Below are 19,359 nucleotides of genomic sequence, written 5' to 3'. Positions count from 1 at the left end.
ATCATTATCACCCCATAATTGTCCTGTATATTATATATATTATTATAAATTACATTACATCCCTGTCAATTATAGGCAACTTTGTAGCTAACATTTATAAATAAACACAGTTTATTTTTTAATTTTAATTGATCATATTTCATAACGGGGTCTAATCCCAATGCTTTGTAGTTATTAGTCCATTTTTAAAGTTTTATGATTACCACAAACATATGAAAAAAAGGTGACCGCTGCTCAATAATTTCCATATTTAATTCACGTTCGGACTGTTCATGTTAATAATATTCCTGATTAAATTACGTTTTTGTTTTGTTTATTCGACAGATACTGAAATCGAAACATTCTTGATAAGAATAGTTCAGGATGTCTAAACATCATTAATTATAGTCTTTATAAAAAAATGTATTTAATACAAAAAATCACTCGTCAAAAGAGACATCGCAGATTGCATGTAATTATTCAGACCGTGGGAAACACTCGTGCTAAATTCAACCATTTTCACTGCATTTGTGTAGCATATAATAACTTATATGGCATGGGACATTTTACGGTAACAGAATTCAAAGCGTTGATTGGCTGAGGCATGAAGGATATCTACGAAATGCCATCGAAAAACTCAATTCTCCGCGGATTTCAAAATGGAGTTGTACATGAGATTAATATATAGTTAATAACTGAGAGTACAATTTCAAAACGAAGCCGAGATTTTCGGAAATTAATTGTGCTACAGAGACACAAGATTATAAAATTCTGAACAGTTTTTGCACAACGGAAATAATATACGAAGAGAAATAGAAAGAAATGGAACTGTCTGTCCATAATTTAATCGGTGGGCGGTATGATTTGTTGATAATAATTTTTGGTATTCATAAAAATAAAATGGACTCTATCTAAATAACGTTTTAATGATTCAATGTCAAATACATCGGCATTTACGGATTTACAGCAGATTGCCGATTCAAGGCCCGTAAAACGAATGTTGTTCTTTTTGTTCTGCACCTGGGTTCAAAAGAAATAATTCCATCTAGCTCTCAATCAAATATTTAATACAAGACGGAAACAAAATAACGGTCTACCGGCGTATTTAAAACGCCCAAACTCATTAATGGGTCCGAGATCAATAGCCTATTCACACACAAAATTTGAATTGTCGTAAAAGGGCCAGAAACCGTTACGATAGACAAGCCTTGCTGTCACTCCTTGTATGAAATGATATATCTCGATAAATGACGCAATTAGCTTCCATTTTGTATTTCTCGACCTCCAAGTTTGTGATAGGTTTAATTTTACTAGAGAGAACTTTTTGGTTCGGATTTTATTTAACGGAGGGTGATTTCAAACACAAAGGCAAGTTTTTAATAGCCATAATTAAGTAGCTTGTCATAATCGAAGAAATCCGTTTAAAATTTACAACGGTTCAGACAGTAGTATTCTCAAGTCGGTCACAAATCATTACCAAAATTAGATACCATAGTTATTACAGATGATTAGGGATTGGACTAACATGGTACAATTTTATTCTATAATTTGCTTGCGTGTATGGGTCTTTAACTGTGGGAGGGAATCAGAAAAAAACCCTGATTTGTTTCATTAGTCTATAAAGTTCATTTGCTGCCTAATCAAAATAGTCTATACTTCCTCCGGTGTTCTTGTGCGCCTACATATTATGCCATCCATATTCAAATGACTGTAGATTGATTAAGGTTTCTGAAATGCATTGTTGAATCCGAGTGACAGTAGAAGAAATTGCGGAATAATATACACATTCCTGGTAACAAGAGAAAATCTGTTTCTGTATTTAGTCTACCTCTAAACCGATGTAAACAACCAATCCCCGGGGAAGATAATTAAACTAATTGCAAACAATACTTTACTATAATAAGCGTAACAATGATTAATGAGCTGAAAGATCCCTTAAAATGACCATACAAAAGGGGTACGTTCCTGATGCAAGTCATCTTCAATAGAAGGCTTGATCTCGCTTTAACTACGTACATCTTATCAAGGCCTTCACGTAATACCCTACATATTTCAGCACTAATTTCGATTGGGTACAAGCCCATCTTGTGAGCCTGTCAGATTCCTCTATCGTCGCGAATACCATGTCTCGCGCTTTCAAGCTAAAATGTCTACCTGTGATAATCGAGTTGCAAAGTTCAAGGTTCATTCAATGTCAAGGTTTCCGTGGAGGTCGCGATGTCACAACCTCTGATTGGACGCACCTGTTCACGTGTCTGTAGATAACATAGCTATAAGTTTGGGAAGTGTGAAGTAAACAAGCAACGGCCAGATTTTGTGAAACTCGCAGTCGTTGCTTCAGGAACATGGATGCAAGTGTGATTATGTTCACCTTACACCAATTTCATCCAAATCCAAGAGATGGGTCAGCTATGAACAGTTTATAACAGAATTATAGAAAATAATTAAGTTGTATACCGTGTGCCATATTCAATATTTGGGCAGAATTATAGAAAATAATTAAGTTGTATACCGTGTGCCATATTCAATACTTGGGCAGGAAAAACACAAAGCAGATTGTTGTTTTAAAACAGATTCATCACTTAATTTATGACATTTCTCTCCCGCCATCTTTCTTAAAACTGGATCTGGATATAATCTGCAATCACAAAGAATATTATATGTAACCACCAATTCCGTTTATCTGGGTTCAAATTTTAAGTATTGATCTGTTTTGGAAGATACCGATAGATATATCTACATAAAATAAATGTTAATGTCACTTAATTACGCAAAAGTTGAGATACATCAGTTGACAGTTTACTGCATAAATGAAATTGAAAAAAAACTAAAGCTGTAACCAACAGGAGCTTCATTGTAAAAAAGTTACAGATGGATCAAAGAATCCCCATTATCCCCCTCTATGCACATTATCACTCGGCAAACCTGGGCAGATTCCGGTACCCTACATCTAGACTCGGCTGTATAACAGTAAGTGATATGTACCTACGCCTATGCATTTGCAATGCGGCACCGGTTTACTTATAAGGGAAGCTTGCCCGCGTTTAGAAAGACGTTCTCAAAATTGCGTCGTTTGAAGAGTGTGTAGAATTTTCAGTGCAAATTTGTCCTTGTCTAAAGAAAATCGGATAAACTTGAAAGAAAAACAGCTTCAAACTTTGAAAATTTTGTAAGATAAAACATTCTTCAAATACGTCGTCATCAATGACGTCATTGGTCGTCATGGACAACGCCATTGTAATCCGGGAACTTGAAAGTAGTTCTAATGGCGGACTTTGTCATACAGCCGAGATTAGATGTAGGGTACTGGAATCTGTTGAGGTTTGCCGAGTGTGCACATTATGTGACGAATTTTACTTAAAAGAAAAATATCAAAGGGCATTAATTTCTGTGAAGATATTAGAATTGGCTCCCTTCACATGTCTAATGGAGCTCTTTATGTCAAATTGAATGAAACCTCATGAACTGTGAAGATATTAGAATTGGCTCCCTTCACATGTCTAATGGAGCTCTTTATGTCAAATTGAATGAAACCTCATGAACTGTTTCAGATGAGTTGTGCTTAGCACTAGCAGCAAAAATGTCAAATGGTAACAACTCAACTGATCAGTAATAAATATCCGCTTGGCCGCCGAGAGGGATTACATCGGGGCGAGTTAATTAGCTAAAGATTAATGTTAACTTTTTTCTTCTGCAAATTAAATTCTAAAACAATTATTTAAATCATTAAGAAAAAAATAAATAAATGTGTTGAAAGTATATCTGGATAAAATGTATTTACTATTTAGTGTTAAAGATACTTTCCCGCGTACAAACTACGTGATTTGATCATATATTTGGACTAAAAATATATTCAAACTAATTAATCTATTAAATATTTGTTTCAAATCCCTTTCAAAACTTTGTATTCGCAGAGAGATACCTCAAGATATAAATAAACTGTTTTTAGAAGCCATGGTTGTCACCTAGCTTCGTTCAGGGAGGGTCCATTTTTCAAAATGTATTTTTCATTACTAACTGTCTATTTACCACACATATTAAGGCCTAAGCAAATTGATTATGATCAAACTGCTAAATCATTCAAAATGGGCATCAAGTCGCTTAAAAAAATAACCATTCCTTCTTGATTTAACCAGAACTAACACAGTTATATGGGGCAACAATCACTGGTTTATTATACACACGCATGACGTTTCAATAAGTATTCTCTTACGGAACATAATGAATTCTTGATATCCGTTTAGCGAGAGAGAGAGAGAGAAATGAGGTTTAACATCCACTCGACACAAACTAGGTCATTTCGGGACTAACATATGGTTTAATTTTATTTCAATAATTCGCTTGCGCGTAGGGGTCTTTAGCAGTGGGAGGAAGACGGAAGACCCGGAGAAAACCCACAAGGTTGGACAGGCGACCCTAATCCTTTTCACGTACAGCCAGGGATTCGAAATCACGCCAGTTGACTCAATGACAGGCCTTATGATAGAGCGCGCTCGTGCTAACCATTCGGCCCCCCCCCATCCGTTTAGCAAAATTATGACCATTGTTAGAAAAGACTATGAAGGAGAACATTATGAGTCTTCGTATGTGTTTTACTGGATTCCTTGACCTCAAAAACATAGGTATAAACATCAAGATCATTGAAATCGGTGCACTTACAGAAATTTTATGGACGAGAACGTGTTTTATGGTGGCCATTTTGAATTTCTCAATTTTTGGCGGGAACGACTGGAGTGACGTCGTGGTTCCCGCCATTTTTGGAATCAGCATACCCCAAAACCCCCATGGCCAAATTTTCATGCTTCTTTCCGGAAGTGCACGCCCCACTCCAAGATGTGTGCATTGTTGTAACCATGGCGCTGGTATGTTCGGGACTTGGCCTCGCTTTCCCATTTTTAAATTAAATTTTTAAATGGCGAACCGTTCTAATCTAGTTAAAATGTCGAGTATCCGATGCCACGGAGAGTTGATTATGGTCTTGTTTTGTTAATAAATGTCTAATTAATAGTTTATATAACATTTCATGCCTAAATTAAGACCTGCAATAGGCAGATTTAGCTCTTGCATAATGTATGTTTAACAAAAGACCAGAACTGTTGGTGTGATCTGGGCCAAAGCGGTCCCAACATCCACAGTGTTCCTAATATCCACAGTGTCCGTGGTTTGACCCAGGCCTAGAAGTATTGAAACAATCAAAATGTAAATTATTAAACAAGTACATGTTTATTAAATCCTTTCATTTATGCAGGAGTTGTTACCAATCTGTTTCACAGAGGTAATGCAAAGGCTTTTTTTTAAACTGTGTGTAAGATGACTGGCCTTTAAATACAAACCCCCAAATAAGCAAAATCTATATGTGCTTACGGTGTTTTATCCAACATCAAATCAAACAACCCACCAATAAGCTGATCTTTATCTCTAGTTCCAGGGTACTGGTTTATCACAGATTGAAACCGCGGTTGACCTTTTAATACCTTTTGCCACGGTGTATGATATGGTGAATTACTAATTCCGATACATTCTGCCAAAATAAAACATATAACATGCATGTAATTATGTGTTAAGCTAATGTGCAAATATACCAGCGGTTACCATGCAAGATACGCCCACATTTTGCAAAAGATGGATAGAGAACAAGCAAAAAAAATATTAAAAAACAAAATGATTTTTCGTACAATCAGGGACCATAGTCCAGAAAGTTATGGTCTGAAATGTGCGAATATCAACAGAAACTGAGATCATTGGGATATAAACGTATATTTTAAGTTTCATCAAAATCGGACTAAAATTGTGACCTCTAGAGGGTCCACAACCTTCGTATTACATACTTTTACACTATTTGTGTACAGGGAGTGGCCATTTTGTTCATTATGATGTAACGGTGATATATTTAAATGGTTTTTAACATCGAATAAAAATTGTGACCTCTAGAGGGTCCAGAAGCTAAAAATGTGATTTTTCGTACAATCAGGGGCCATAATCCAGGAAGTTATGGTCTGGTATGCGTGAAAACGAAAGGAACCAAGGATCGTTGTAATATAAACATACATTTTAAGTTTTTTCAAGATCGGATAAAAATTGTGACATGTTGATGGTCCCACAACTTTGGGCAGTGTTGGTCCGATTTTTACGAAATAGGAACCCAACCATCATTATGGTGTAACGATGATATATTTAAAAGATTTATAAAATCTGATAATAATTGTGACCTCTAGAGGTTCCATAAGCCGAAATCGGGCGCCTTAAATTAGGAAGTTACTGCCCGATGTGCGAATAGCGAAAGGATCCGAGATGTTTAAGACAAAAACATATATTGTAAGTTTCATTAAGATCGGATCAAAATTGTGACCTCTAGAGGGTCCACAACCTGGATATTACATACTTTATCCGTTTTTTTTAAATCGGATAAAAAAATTGTGACTTCTAGAACGGCCACACACTAAAATCGCAATTCTTCGTACAATCAGGCGTCATAATCCAGGAAGTTAAGGTCCGATGTGCGCGAATATCGACGGGAACCGAGATCTTTGGGTTATAAACATACATTTCCAGTTTCATGAAAATCAGATAAATATTGTGACCCGTAGACTGTCCACAAACAAATTGTTGACGGATCGTTGGACAGGGGCGACGACAATTTACGTCCACGCGAAAAAATCATTGTGGGTCTTTAGTTACAGAAATACGGACAGGTCACAAAAATAGAGACCATCTGTATGAAATTTAACTTCTGATTTTTAAAAATTTGATGTTGAGGATTGTTGTCAGATTTATGCAATTTTATTATGGTGGTGTTAAAATCTGTAGTTCATCTATCTTAGTTGTCAATTTTAAAAAGTAACGGAAATTTAATTGGCTATTACAAGATATTTTGAATGTAATCAATTACTTTTCCATTACTCTTTACTTTTGAGATCTCCTAAATACGGCCTTCAAATGTTGTAAGACTTTTGCTAGAATTTTTGCTCTTTAAATTAAGGATAGCATTATATTGTATTAATTAATATCTCTGGCAAGTTAGTAGATTCACATATTTGTACTTAAATCAAGTTAGCGAATTAGTGACAGATGGGTATATAAAATATAGAACCAAAACATAGCTGGTTCTATTTCAACAACATGTTACCAGATTGGAAATGTACCTATTGCATGATTTGGGGTAAGGGACCAATCATATCAGTAATTGCACAGGTTCAGGGTCACGTATGGCCTAGTCTGTGCGTGATGTCCATAGGTCCTATAAAAGAAATCATGGCAAAGTTTTAAGCCAGATTTAATTAGATTCCAGTGACATTACCATCTGAGTTCCTAAACAACAGACAGACTCTGGAAGCGAACAGATGCATCAATTTCCTTTCAGCAGACTCGCCCATTGTACCATATGTAAGCAGCTATATGATATATAAAATGTAAAAACGAACTGTTGCATGTAAGACAGACGTCTTAAGAAAACAGTAAGAAGTAATTACACAACGTGAAGGAGAAGCAGAGACGATCACAAGGCTACTAAGATATGTACTAAGAACAGATGCATGAGTCATACCTAGGATGTGGCGATCGGATTTGGCTCCCCCGCTCTCCACGTCTGACAGAATACCCATGGTGCTACATATTCTAGTTGGTGCCGTAACTCAGTTTCGACCTTTCGGGTAAACAGCAACTTTGGAAAAAGACTACATATTTGATTTGGTGCATGTGACTAAAAGATCGAGTACCCTGAAAGATATCTGGAAGAAGAAAACCCGTACGAACCAGCAACAGGAAAAAAAGAAATTCTGGTGGGGAAAAAAAAATTGCTGGAATTTTTTTTTTAGTGGAAATATTCGCAAAATTGGGTAAATACATTTCTTCTGGAAAACTGAATTTGTTAAGTTAGAATTAAATCTTTGAAATTCCACTGTAAAGAGAATAAAATATAGTCATATTTTGATAGGCAGATTTATAAACAATTTTACTAAATTAAAGTGGGTCTAGGGGTAGGTTAAAAAACGTTTTTTTTAGTATAATTAAGGAATAATGATAAATAAACGGAATAGGGAATATCATAAGGAATTAATGTTGTCTCCGGGTTCATTTGAATGGCATAGATCAAGGTAGGAGTATGCGTGGTTAAGTCATAGTCTGTTTTTTTTCTACTGAATCCGTAATTTCGTTGTTTCGATATATGTGGTTAGCTAATTAAAGCCAATATAGTTTTGAGACTCTAGTCCAAGTTTATAATTATGGTTTTAGTCGAGCAAGACTAAATTAGGTAATTTAGCTTTTAAATAAAAGGTTAAATTGCTAAAAATTTGTATTATTGTGTTGTCCATATACGTGTTTAGCCAAGTAGAGCTAATGTAATTTTGAGACCCTAGTTCAGGTTTCAGGATTATGGTAATTTAACTTTTGAATAAAAAGTTGGGTTATGTTAAAATGCCAATTGGTTAAATATAGGGATGTAGGTATAGTTTTTCCTGGAAAAGCTAAAATTAACGACCCGTTAAATTGTGAAATTATCGCAAAGTTATTAATACGAGTTTTATAGGAGGTTAAGGTAAGAATAAGACACCTTTTTTTTAGTTTAGAAAAGTGGAAGATTATACGGTAAATTTTGTCCGTATATAATTTTGTGTAATTAAATTTTGCTTTAGAAACGTAATATAAACGTTAAATATATATTAGCTAAATGCTATTTTGTCATTAATTAAATTTTGCTCTAAATTGTTAACGCGATGGGATTAAGAATGTGTAATTTGACATGATGTCTGGTTATTATAAACAAACGGTTCTAAATTTGACATGTGTGAAAGTCACGTGACTTCCGTGATGAGTTAAATAAAACTATATGTGCAATTAGCAGTTAAGGATATTCTGATTGTCATGTTTATATATACTATTCAAAAAAGTAGGGGATATTTGATTTTTAAGTTTTATTAAAGTCACCTAATGAAACTGACGAAGAAACAAATGACAAAATGAAATGAAGTTCACATTCATCGATTTATTCCAAATGATCGTTAGACTAAGTAAGGCACAGACTGACCATTATAAGGGTAAAATGATACCCGGGGTCAAACAGCAAAGTTACCACAGCATCACAACCAAGTCAGTAACGGGTAAATCCTCCTCTGTTTGCCAAACAAGCATTGATCCGACGTGGCATACTCCTAATGAGACGTCTAAGGTCATTTTGGTCCAGATTGTCCCATTCCTGTTGCAACGCAGCAGCAAGTTCTTGGACATTGGCAGGACGTTGTTGACGTTGACGTAACCTCTGTCCAAGCATGTCCCAGACATGCTCGATGGGGGAGAGGTCGGGACTCAGTGCTGGCCAAGGTAATGTGGTGATGTTCTGTTGTTGGAGGTAACCTGTAACGATCCTGGCCCTGTGACATCTTGCGTTGTCATCCTGGAAGATGAAACGGCGGCCATGACGTCGTGCGAACGGCACAACATGGACTGCCAAGATGTTGTCCCGGTAGTACTGGCCTGTAACACGCCCTGCAACAACATGTAAAGCCGTTCTTCCAGCAACAGTGATGCCTCCCCACACCATAACAGAACCACCCCCAAATCGATCATGTCTGATGACGTTAACGTCTTGGAAGCGCTCGTTTCGACGACGCCACACCCTCCTACGTCTGTCCAAAAAATCAACAGTGAACCTTGACTCATCTGAAAACATCACATTGCTCCAGCGTCAATTATCCCAGTGTTGACGATCCCTACACCAACGACGTCTTGCCTGAATGTGATGATCTCTCAAACAAGGGATCACGCGAGGACGTCGGGCGCGAAGGTGACCCCTATGCAGTCGATTCCGAATCGTCTGGCCACTCACTCTCACACCAGTGTCTGTTTGAAGACGAGCGCTGATCTGATTTGCTGTGATGACACGATTTCTCAAGGCCAAGGTACGGATAAATCGATCCTGGGCTTGAGTTGTCGCCCTTGGTCGACCTGAGCGTGGTCTGTCCTGTACAGATTGTGTATCACGGTATCTGGACCATAGCCTGCTTATGACAGACTGAGAAACATTCATCGTCCGCGCCACAACCGCCTTTGTTGTGCCGATCTGTAGCATGCCAAGGGCACGTAACCTTTCATTTTGGGTAAGCCGACGCATATCAAAATTTGTTTTCTGGTCACTAAAACAATTAAACTGATGTTTCCACCCTGGAATTCAATGCCACAATGACTGTAACATTCAAAGTCAGAGTCGTGCAAATCTTGGGTTGGACCCCCATGATGATCCCAAGCATCACCTGCATTCCATGCGGTAGCTATTGGTGCGTTTGGGCGTCACATGTAACTGGAAATGTTTCTTCTGTTAGGTTCTATAGTGACTTTTTTCGTAGTCATTTGCATATTTTAGTATTATGCCCCCAAAATCAAATATCCCCTACTTTTTTTGAATAGTATAAATATAGACTGTGTTCCCGGTGAATGAAACTGCAGTCGTTTGCTTGGGATATAATTCTAAATGTTATATCACACTAATGTTGGAATAGGATAAGGATGCAGCTTGTTTCAGACATTCAGTCGTGTTCGATAACAGTAGAATATTTGTTTGGTTGACATGTAAAATAGAAGTTAAAATTTTAAATGATTAGGTCAAAATGTCACATTCCTGATTTAGAAATATAAAATAATAATGAATTCTAAAACAGAAATGGAAATTATAAAATTGTCCATTACTGAGTTAAGGTCAAGAGGTCAAAGTGAGTTTGGAGATTTATAATTAAAGTTTATTAATAATTAATCAACTTAGGCTGTTTAAAAGTAGAGTAATTTTCTTGTTTATGTTGATAAGAGAGTTCACCAATCTTCAAATTTTAATTAAAAGTAAGAGTTAATAATAAAATTAGGAATAGTTCTTAGTCTAATGGCAGTGACATGTTCGATTGACGGATAAAATTTGTATTTTGTCTCAAACCAATGATGCTTAGACGAAAAAGAAAGCTGAAACAGACCAATAGAAATCCAAGAAGAGGAAATAATGGTTTACCAGTTTACCAAATTGAGATTTCCTGAGACAGATCTTAAAGTGAAACCTGAACTTTATAAATAAGAAGTGATGTGTTATAATATTTTGAAATTAGGACACATGAAGATTTAAAAAAAAAAAAAAAGACAATTTGTGTTTTCTGTGTTCAGACTTAAGTAAATTGTCATAGGACTTTGAAGAACACTGATGAACTTCTGGAGAGCTTTTGAATGCGACTTTTGATTTTTATTTGTGTTTTCATTAATACTTATATTCATGGAACAGATTTACGCAGATTATGATCATATGTAATCTTGTATGTTAATAATATAGTAATCATATATATGTGCATGTTGCATGAATAATTATATGGTTTAGTACATGGAAGTTTTAAGAGTCTTCTACCTGTTCATTTTGCATAAATCTTACAGGGGTGGGAGGTGATACATATCGATTTTCGAGATTTCTGCTACCTGTATGAATACTTATATAATAATAATAATAGTTTATTTTTATATAGCGTTCTACACAATTCGTTTCGGAACGCTTTACAAGAGTTAAAAGTTAAGTGATAGACATAATCACAAAAATGAAATAAAATATAATGTATAAGATACCTTTATAAATGATAAAAAAAATAAAATAAAATGAGATATAAGTTAAAACATTAAATGAAAATGATGAGAGATAAAATGAGATATTTAAGTTAAGACATTAATTATTATAAAAGCCATACAATTATAAGGTACAAAGTAAAAATTTTAGGGTAAAAGTTGCCTGCCGAATAAATGGGTTATAAGACCAACTGAACTTAGTACCCTTTGCTGGCGAAGTTGTTGAGGGAGGTTATTCCATAGGTATGGCGCTATGGTTGAAAAGGTTCGCCATCCGTAATTTTTTATTGGTATGTTTAGTGTCTGTTCTTATGAGAGCGTATATCAGATCTTTAGCCAGACCTCCCAGGAGTATACAATTGAATCAGTTCAGGCAAATATACAGGTGCCTGATTGGATAAACACTTGTGAACTAATAATATAATTTTGAATTCGATACGCTCCCGAATTTTAACTCTCTCTACAGTTAAACAGTTAAACTCTCTCTAACTTGGCTAAAAGTCTGATCACAACCACTGGTTGATATACACAATACTGGCTTATTCCCCTGTCTCAAACGTCTGAATTTTTCAATGAAAAAATCAGCAAATGAATCACATACCTGATCTTGTGGAATATTGGTGGGTATTACAGTTATACCGATGCTTTTACCAATAGATATTGATACTGTAATGGCGCCCAAGGTGGCTGCATGTGTTTTTAGCTCTTACTATATTGTGTATTTTAAAGGATATAACAATCTTTAATCCATGCTAATTTTGGCATGTACCTGTGTTTTGATTTGAAGATCAGTTTAGTAGAACTTGTTTATCTATTTTATTGGATATATTAGCAGAAATTGCAATTTAGTTTTTATTTATATTTTACTTCAACTGTGAGTTTATGTGAGAATGATCACCTACACCAAAGCTGAGTTGTTGAAGATTGGTGAACTCTCTTATCAACATAAACAAGAAAATTACTCTACTTTTAAACAGCCTAAGTTGATTAATGTTAAATCAACTGCTCTTAAGAGAGGTGTGAGGGGTGGTAAACGAAGGATTAAATCTATTATCACAGTGAGAGAATCTAAGATAAGTACAAACCATGTTAACCACAATAACTTAATTTCAATTTGTCCTATAAAGGTCAAGCCGGAATCAAAACAAAATTCATGTCAGTTCGTGAAATTATGTCTTGTGAACTCCAGATCAGTGAGAAATAAAGCAGATGAACTTAATGAATTCATTATTGAAAATGATTTTGATCTATTTGTATCGACTGAAACTTGACTGAAACATAATGACAGTTTTGTCATTAACAAACTTATTCCAGATAACTATAAATATTCGCTTGTTAACCGTTGTAATAGAAATGGCGGTGGTGTTGCCCTTATCCACAAAGACTCAATTAATGTTATGGGTGTTGCATCATCTACATACTCCAGCTTTGAAGTTCTTCAAAATAATATTCAGTTAAACAGTTGTGTTCTTCGGATAGTTATTATATATAGACCGCCCCAGTCACGAGTTAATAAATGTACAATTCACACTTTTCTAGATGAATTTTCGGATTTCTTACATGGTCCTGGAGATATTTTAATACTTGGAGATTTTAATATACATGTCGACAAATCAAATGACTCGACAATTAACAGATTTAAAGAGGTTTTAAACTCATTTCATTTACATCAACATGTTTCTCAACCAACACACAAGGGTGGTCATATTTTAGATTTAGTGATAACCCGCGCCAACAGTGACTTGATCAAATCTTTGAAGGTTGAAGATAATCTCATCTCAGATCATTATTGTGTTATTAGTGAACTGATTTTCGCAAAACCAAAACCAAAAAGAACATTAATTTCCTATCGCAATACAAAGAATTTGAGCGTTGAAGATTTTAAAACATCGATAACAAGTAGTAAACTTTTAGATCGTGTCCAGGAAGTTCCCGATGTTGATGATCAGATTAAACTTTATAATGCAGTACTAACAAACATACTTGATGAACATGCTCCAGTCGTAACAAGAAACATTATTTTACGACCGAATAGAAAATGGTTTTCAGATGACATTCGACAGTCAAAGATTGACCGACGTAAAGCTGAAAAGCGATGGCGTAAATCTAAACATTTCCAATAGCTTTATCCAAAATAAGAAAAACCCACGTCAAATCTATAAGCTCACTTCCAGTTCCTTAAAGAACCAAGGCCACAGATTTCAAAATACAAGTACTAAGTTAACCGAAAAGTTCTCAACATTCTTTCATGAAAAAATAGATAAAATTCGTTCCGAATTTCCTGATCATATATCTACTGCCTTGTGTAAAGAAAAACCCTTCGTCTTCTTCATGCAACCTTGATCCAATACCAACATGGTTACTTAAACAGTGTATAAATGAACCCTTACCAATAATTACACATATTGTTAATACATCAATTATGCATGGTAATGTAAGTCAGTTCACAAAAATCGCCCATGTTAAACCGCTACTGAAGAAACCAAATCTAGACCCGAATAACTTAAAGAACTTTCGACCTGTGTCTAATCTGTCATACATATCAAAATTAATTGAGAAAGTTATATCCACGAGACTAAAACACCATTTTGTTATTAACAATCTTGACGAACAATTTCAATCAGCATACAAGAAGGGTCACAGCACTGAAACAGCACTGCTGAGAGTATATAACGATATTGTTACTAACATAGATAATAAACAGTCTGTCGTATTAGTGTTACTAGACTTAAGTGCCGCTTTTGATACTATTAATCATGATATTCTATTAAACCGGTTACAAACACGTTTTGGCGTTGATGAACTATGTCTAAAATGGATACGCTCTTATCTAACTGACAGGTCACAGTATGTAGTCATTGAGAAAGCAACATCGTCTCCCAAAACCCTACGCTTTGGAGTTCCGCAGGGGTCGGTTCTTGGTCCCCTTTTATTCACTGCCTACACAACACCAATTGGCGATATCATCCGAAAACATGGAATTAACTTTCATCTTTATGCTGACGACACACAACTATATCTTGCTTTGAAACCATCGAGTGACTCCACCGAAATCTGTCAACTTGAGGCTTGTATAGATGACATAAAAAATTGGATGAATCTTAATTTCCTAAAATTAAATGATGATAAGACAGAGGTCATCTTAATCAGCAGAAAATCTCTTTCTCAATCCGTTAAAATCGGTGATTCAACAATAACATCCTCTCAATCAGTTAAAAATCTTGGAGTTTACTTTGATCACGATCTTAAAATGAAAAGTCACATCTCTACTACCTGCAAATCATTAAATTTTCATCTTTACAACATTGGTAAACTTCGACCATTTATAACGTCAAATATCGCTAAAATGTTAATTAACGCTGTCGTTCTCTCCAAACTAGATTACTGCAATTCGCTTCTATACCAATTACCAGCATCAGATATAAACAGACTCCAGAAAATTCAGAACAAAGCTGCACGTATCGTTTCTCTAACTAAACAATCTGAACACATTACTCCAGTACTTCAAAATCTTCATTGGCTACCAGTTTATCAACGAATTAATTTTAAGATTGGTCTTTTAACTTTTAATTGTCTAAATAATAACTGTTCCCCACAATATCTTAATGAACTTTTAACCCCGTATAAACCAAGCAGGAACCTACGCTCTGCTGATAAAAACTTACTCCATGTTCCTACAGTAAAAACTAAAACTGGTGAACGGGCTTTTGTTTACGCCTCCGCTAACGTGTGGAATGAATTACCTAGACATGTAAAAGACTCTACTAACGTTGCTGTTTTTAAAAAAAATCTTAAAACCGAACTTTTTAAACGTGCTTTTAAACTATGAACATGTTGACATTTTAATTTTTTAGAACTATTTGTTTTATATTATATGTAATATTTTAATTGTGAAAAGCGCCGCGGAGCAGCTGTTAGCTGGAGCACTCAGCGCTATACAAAATGATTATTAATGTTATTATTATTATTAATAGATAATTGGTCGATAATTCTAAATAACCCTTCGGTATCTGCTTCTTGTATTCCTTCTTTGTGGTAGTTTTGCTTAGTTTTATCGACCTCGCGAAAATAATTATATCTCTTGGATGTAAATATTTCGTGATGTACTTCAAGTCCTGATGTATACCACTTTCTCTCACACTGACGCACCTCCTGTCTTAGGTGTACTAATTCTTTACAATACCAGGGAGCTCGAGGTTTGTCGATGATTGTTTTCGTTACCGTTGGTCTTGATTATCAACATATACTCATTATATTTAGACTCGTTGCTATTCTGTTCATGTAAGTCATCGTGGAACCGTTGGGTTATATATGTTCTTTATATTCAGGAATATTTATTGACTTAAGTTTTCGAAACGTTACAATTCTAGCTTTGTTTGGTGGACGAGATATGTTTAATCCAAACTGTAGAAGACAGTGATCAGAAGGCAGATCATTCTTGGCGCAAACCTCACGGATTATTTCATCGGAAGATCGAGTGATTATTAAATCCAGAATATGCCCTTTGTCATGCGTGGAAGACTTCACATGCTGTTGGAGACCCCACAGATCCAGTGTTTCGAGAAATTGTTTTACATACCTATCATCACAGTTATCTACATGTAGATTAAAATCACCACAGAGTACTAAATAGCCTAGATTCGAGTAAAACTGAAAATTCATCTAAAAAATCCTTTTTCGTTGAAATGTTTTTTTCTTTGATTCTGGTGGTCTGTAAATTGTCAATGTTCTTAGTACACAACTACCACACCTAAACGCTACTTCAAGACACTGAAATGATCGAAAATTGTGTTCGTGTTTATTGTTTATGGATAGGTTACATCTTGCCAGTATCCCTACACCCCCTCCTCTTCGGCTAGAACGAGACACTTGGTAAAAAATGAAATTACTGATGGATGTACTAATCTCAGGAATGATAGGATCATTTTTACCAGTTAACCAGGTTTCTGTTAGAAATATAATGTGCAGTTGGTCTTCTAGAATTACGGATGAAAGCCCACTTACTTTTCCATTCTTTGACCTACAATTCCATAGGGCACACCGTAGTTTAAGTTTGTTTGCATTTTGACTTGTCCTTGATACTGGAACTAAAACTGACACTAGAGCTTTAATGCAATTTTCTTCACATGTTATGTTGATCAGGTTATCAAAGCTTACTCCTCTAGTTGTGTTAGTGAGTTTCCGTTCAGTAGTACTAGTAATAGTTTTAATCCGTCTCTGTTTGTACTGGCCAACTCTACAGTTTAGAACAATATCAAAACTAAATTTGCAAATATCTGCATAATCCAGGTATCGATTAACGATCTGATGTGGCAGAATTCAGCACAGTATCCTTATCCAAGTGTAGTCCAATTTTAGTAAATATGTATATCATATTAACCACCTAAATTAATCAAAATCACAGAGCAAAAACTGAAATGCAGCCACTAGGGGCGCTCTTTACAAAGAGTTATGTCAATATATTTCTACAGATGTTGGTATGGTTATTGTCATGGATTCAAGGGATCTTTTACCTAATACTGAGCATAAAATCTTAAAGAAAGGGACGAATGTAATACTTCTTCTAGAATTTTTGCTCTTTAAATTAAGGATAGCATTATTGTATTAATTAATATCTCTGGCAAGTTAGTAGATTCACATATTTGTACTTAAATCTAGTTAGCGAATTAGTGACAGATGGGTATATAAAATATAGAACCAAAACATAGCTGGTTCTATTTCAACAACATGTTACCAGATTGGAAATGTACCTATTGCATGATTTGGGGTAAGGGACCAATCATATCAGTAATTGCACAGGTTCAGGGTCACGTATGGCCTAGTCTGTGCGTGATGTCCATAGGTCCTATAAAAGAAATCATGGCAAAGTTTTAAGCCAGATTTAATTAGATTCCAGTGACATTACCATCTGAGTTCCTAAACAACAGACAGACTCTGGAAGCGAACAGATGCATCAATTTCCTTTCAGCAGACTCGCCCATTGTACCATATGTAAGCAGCTATATGATATATAAAATGTAAAAACGAACTGTTGCATGTAAGACAGACGTCTTAAGAAAACAGTAAGAAGTAATTACACAACGTGAAGGAGAAGCAGAGACGATCACAAGGCTACTAAGATATGTACTAAGAACAGATGCATGAGTCATACCTAGGATGTGGCGATCGGATTTGGCTCCCCCGCTCTCCACGTCTGACAGAATACCCATGGTGCTACATATTCTAGTTGGTGCCGTAACTCAGTTTCGACCTTTCGGGTAAACAGCAACTTTGGAAAAAGACTACATATTTGATTTGGTGCATGTGACTAAAAGATCGAGTACCCTGAAAGATATCTGGAAGAAGAAAACCCGTACGAACCAGCAACAGGAAAAAAAGAAATTCTGGTGGGGAAAAAAAAATTGCTGGAATTTTTTTTTTAGTGGAAATATTCGCAAAATTGGGTAAATACATTTCTTCTGGAAAACTGAATTTGTTAAGTTAGAATTAAATCTTTGAAATTCCACTGTAAAGAGAATAAAATATAGTCATATTTTGATAGGCAGATTTATAAACAATTTTACTAAATTAAAGTGGGTCTAGGGGTAGGTTAAAAAACGTTTTTTTTAGTATAATTAAGGAATAATGATAAATAAACGGAATAGGGAATATCATAAGGAATTAATGTTGTCTCCGGGTTCATTTGAATGGCATAGATCAAGGTAGGAGTATGCGTGGTTAAGTCATAGTCTGTTTTTTTTCTACTGAATCCGTAATTTCGTTGTTTCGATATATGTGGTTAGCTAATTAAAGCCAATATAGTTTTGAGACTCTAGTCCAAGTTTATAATTATGGTTTTAGTCGAGCAAGACTAAATTAGGTAATTTAGCTTTTAAATAAAAGGTTAAATTGCTAAAAATTTGTATTATTGTGTTGTCCATATACGTGTTTAGCCAAGTAGAGCTAATGTAATTTTGAGACCCTAGTTCAGGTTTCAGGATTATGGTAATTTAACTTTTGAATAAAAAGTTGGGTTATGTTAAAATGCCAATTGGTTAAATATAGGGATGTAGGTATAGTTTTTCCTGGAAAAGCTAAAATTAACGACCCGTTAAATTGTGAAATTATCGCAAAGTTATTAATACGAGTTTTATAGGAGGTTAAGGTAAGAATAAGACACCTTTTTTTTAGTTTAGAAAAGTGGAAGATTATACGGTAAATTTTGTCCGTATATAATTTTGTGTGATTAAATTTTGCTTTAGAAACGTAATATAAACGTTAAATATATATTAGCTAAATGCTATTTTGTCATTAATTAAATTTTGCTCTAAATTGTTAACGCGATGGGATTAAGAATGTGTAATTTGACATGATGTCTGGTTATTATAAACAAACGGTTCTAAATTTGACATGTGTGAAAGTCACGTGACTTCCGTGATGAGTTAAATAAAACTATATGTGCAATTAGCAGTTAAGGATATTCTGATTGTCATGTTTATATATACTATTCAAAAAAGTAGGGGATATTTGATTTTTAAGTTTTATTAAAGTCACCTAATGAAACTGACGAAGAAACAAATGACAAAATGAAATGAAGTTCACATTCATCGATTTATTCCAAATGATCGTTAGACTAAGTAAGGCACAGACTGACCATTATAAGGGTAAAATGATACCCGGGGTCAAACAGCAAAGTTACCACAGCATCACAACCAAGTCAGTAACGGGTAAATCCTCCTCTGTTTGCCAAACAAGCATTGATCCGACGTGGCATACTCCTAATGAGACGTCTAAGGTCATTTTGGTCCAGATTGTCCC

This window comes from Patella vulgata, chromosome 1, assembly GCF_932274485.2.
Source record: "Patella vulgata chromosome 1, xgPatVulg1.2, whole genome shotgun sequence".
NCBI classification, from domain to species: Eukaryota; Metazoa; Mollusca; class Gastropoda; family Patellidae; genus Patella; species Patella vulgata.
This window is presented reverse-complemented; position numbering follows the sequence as displayed.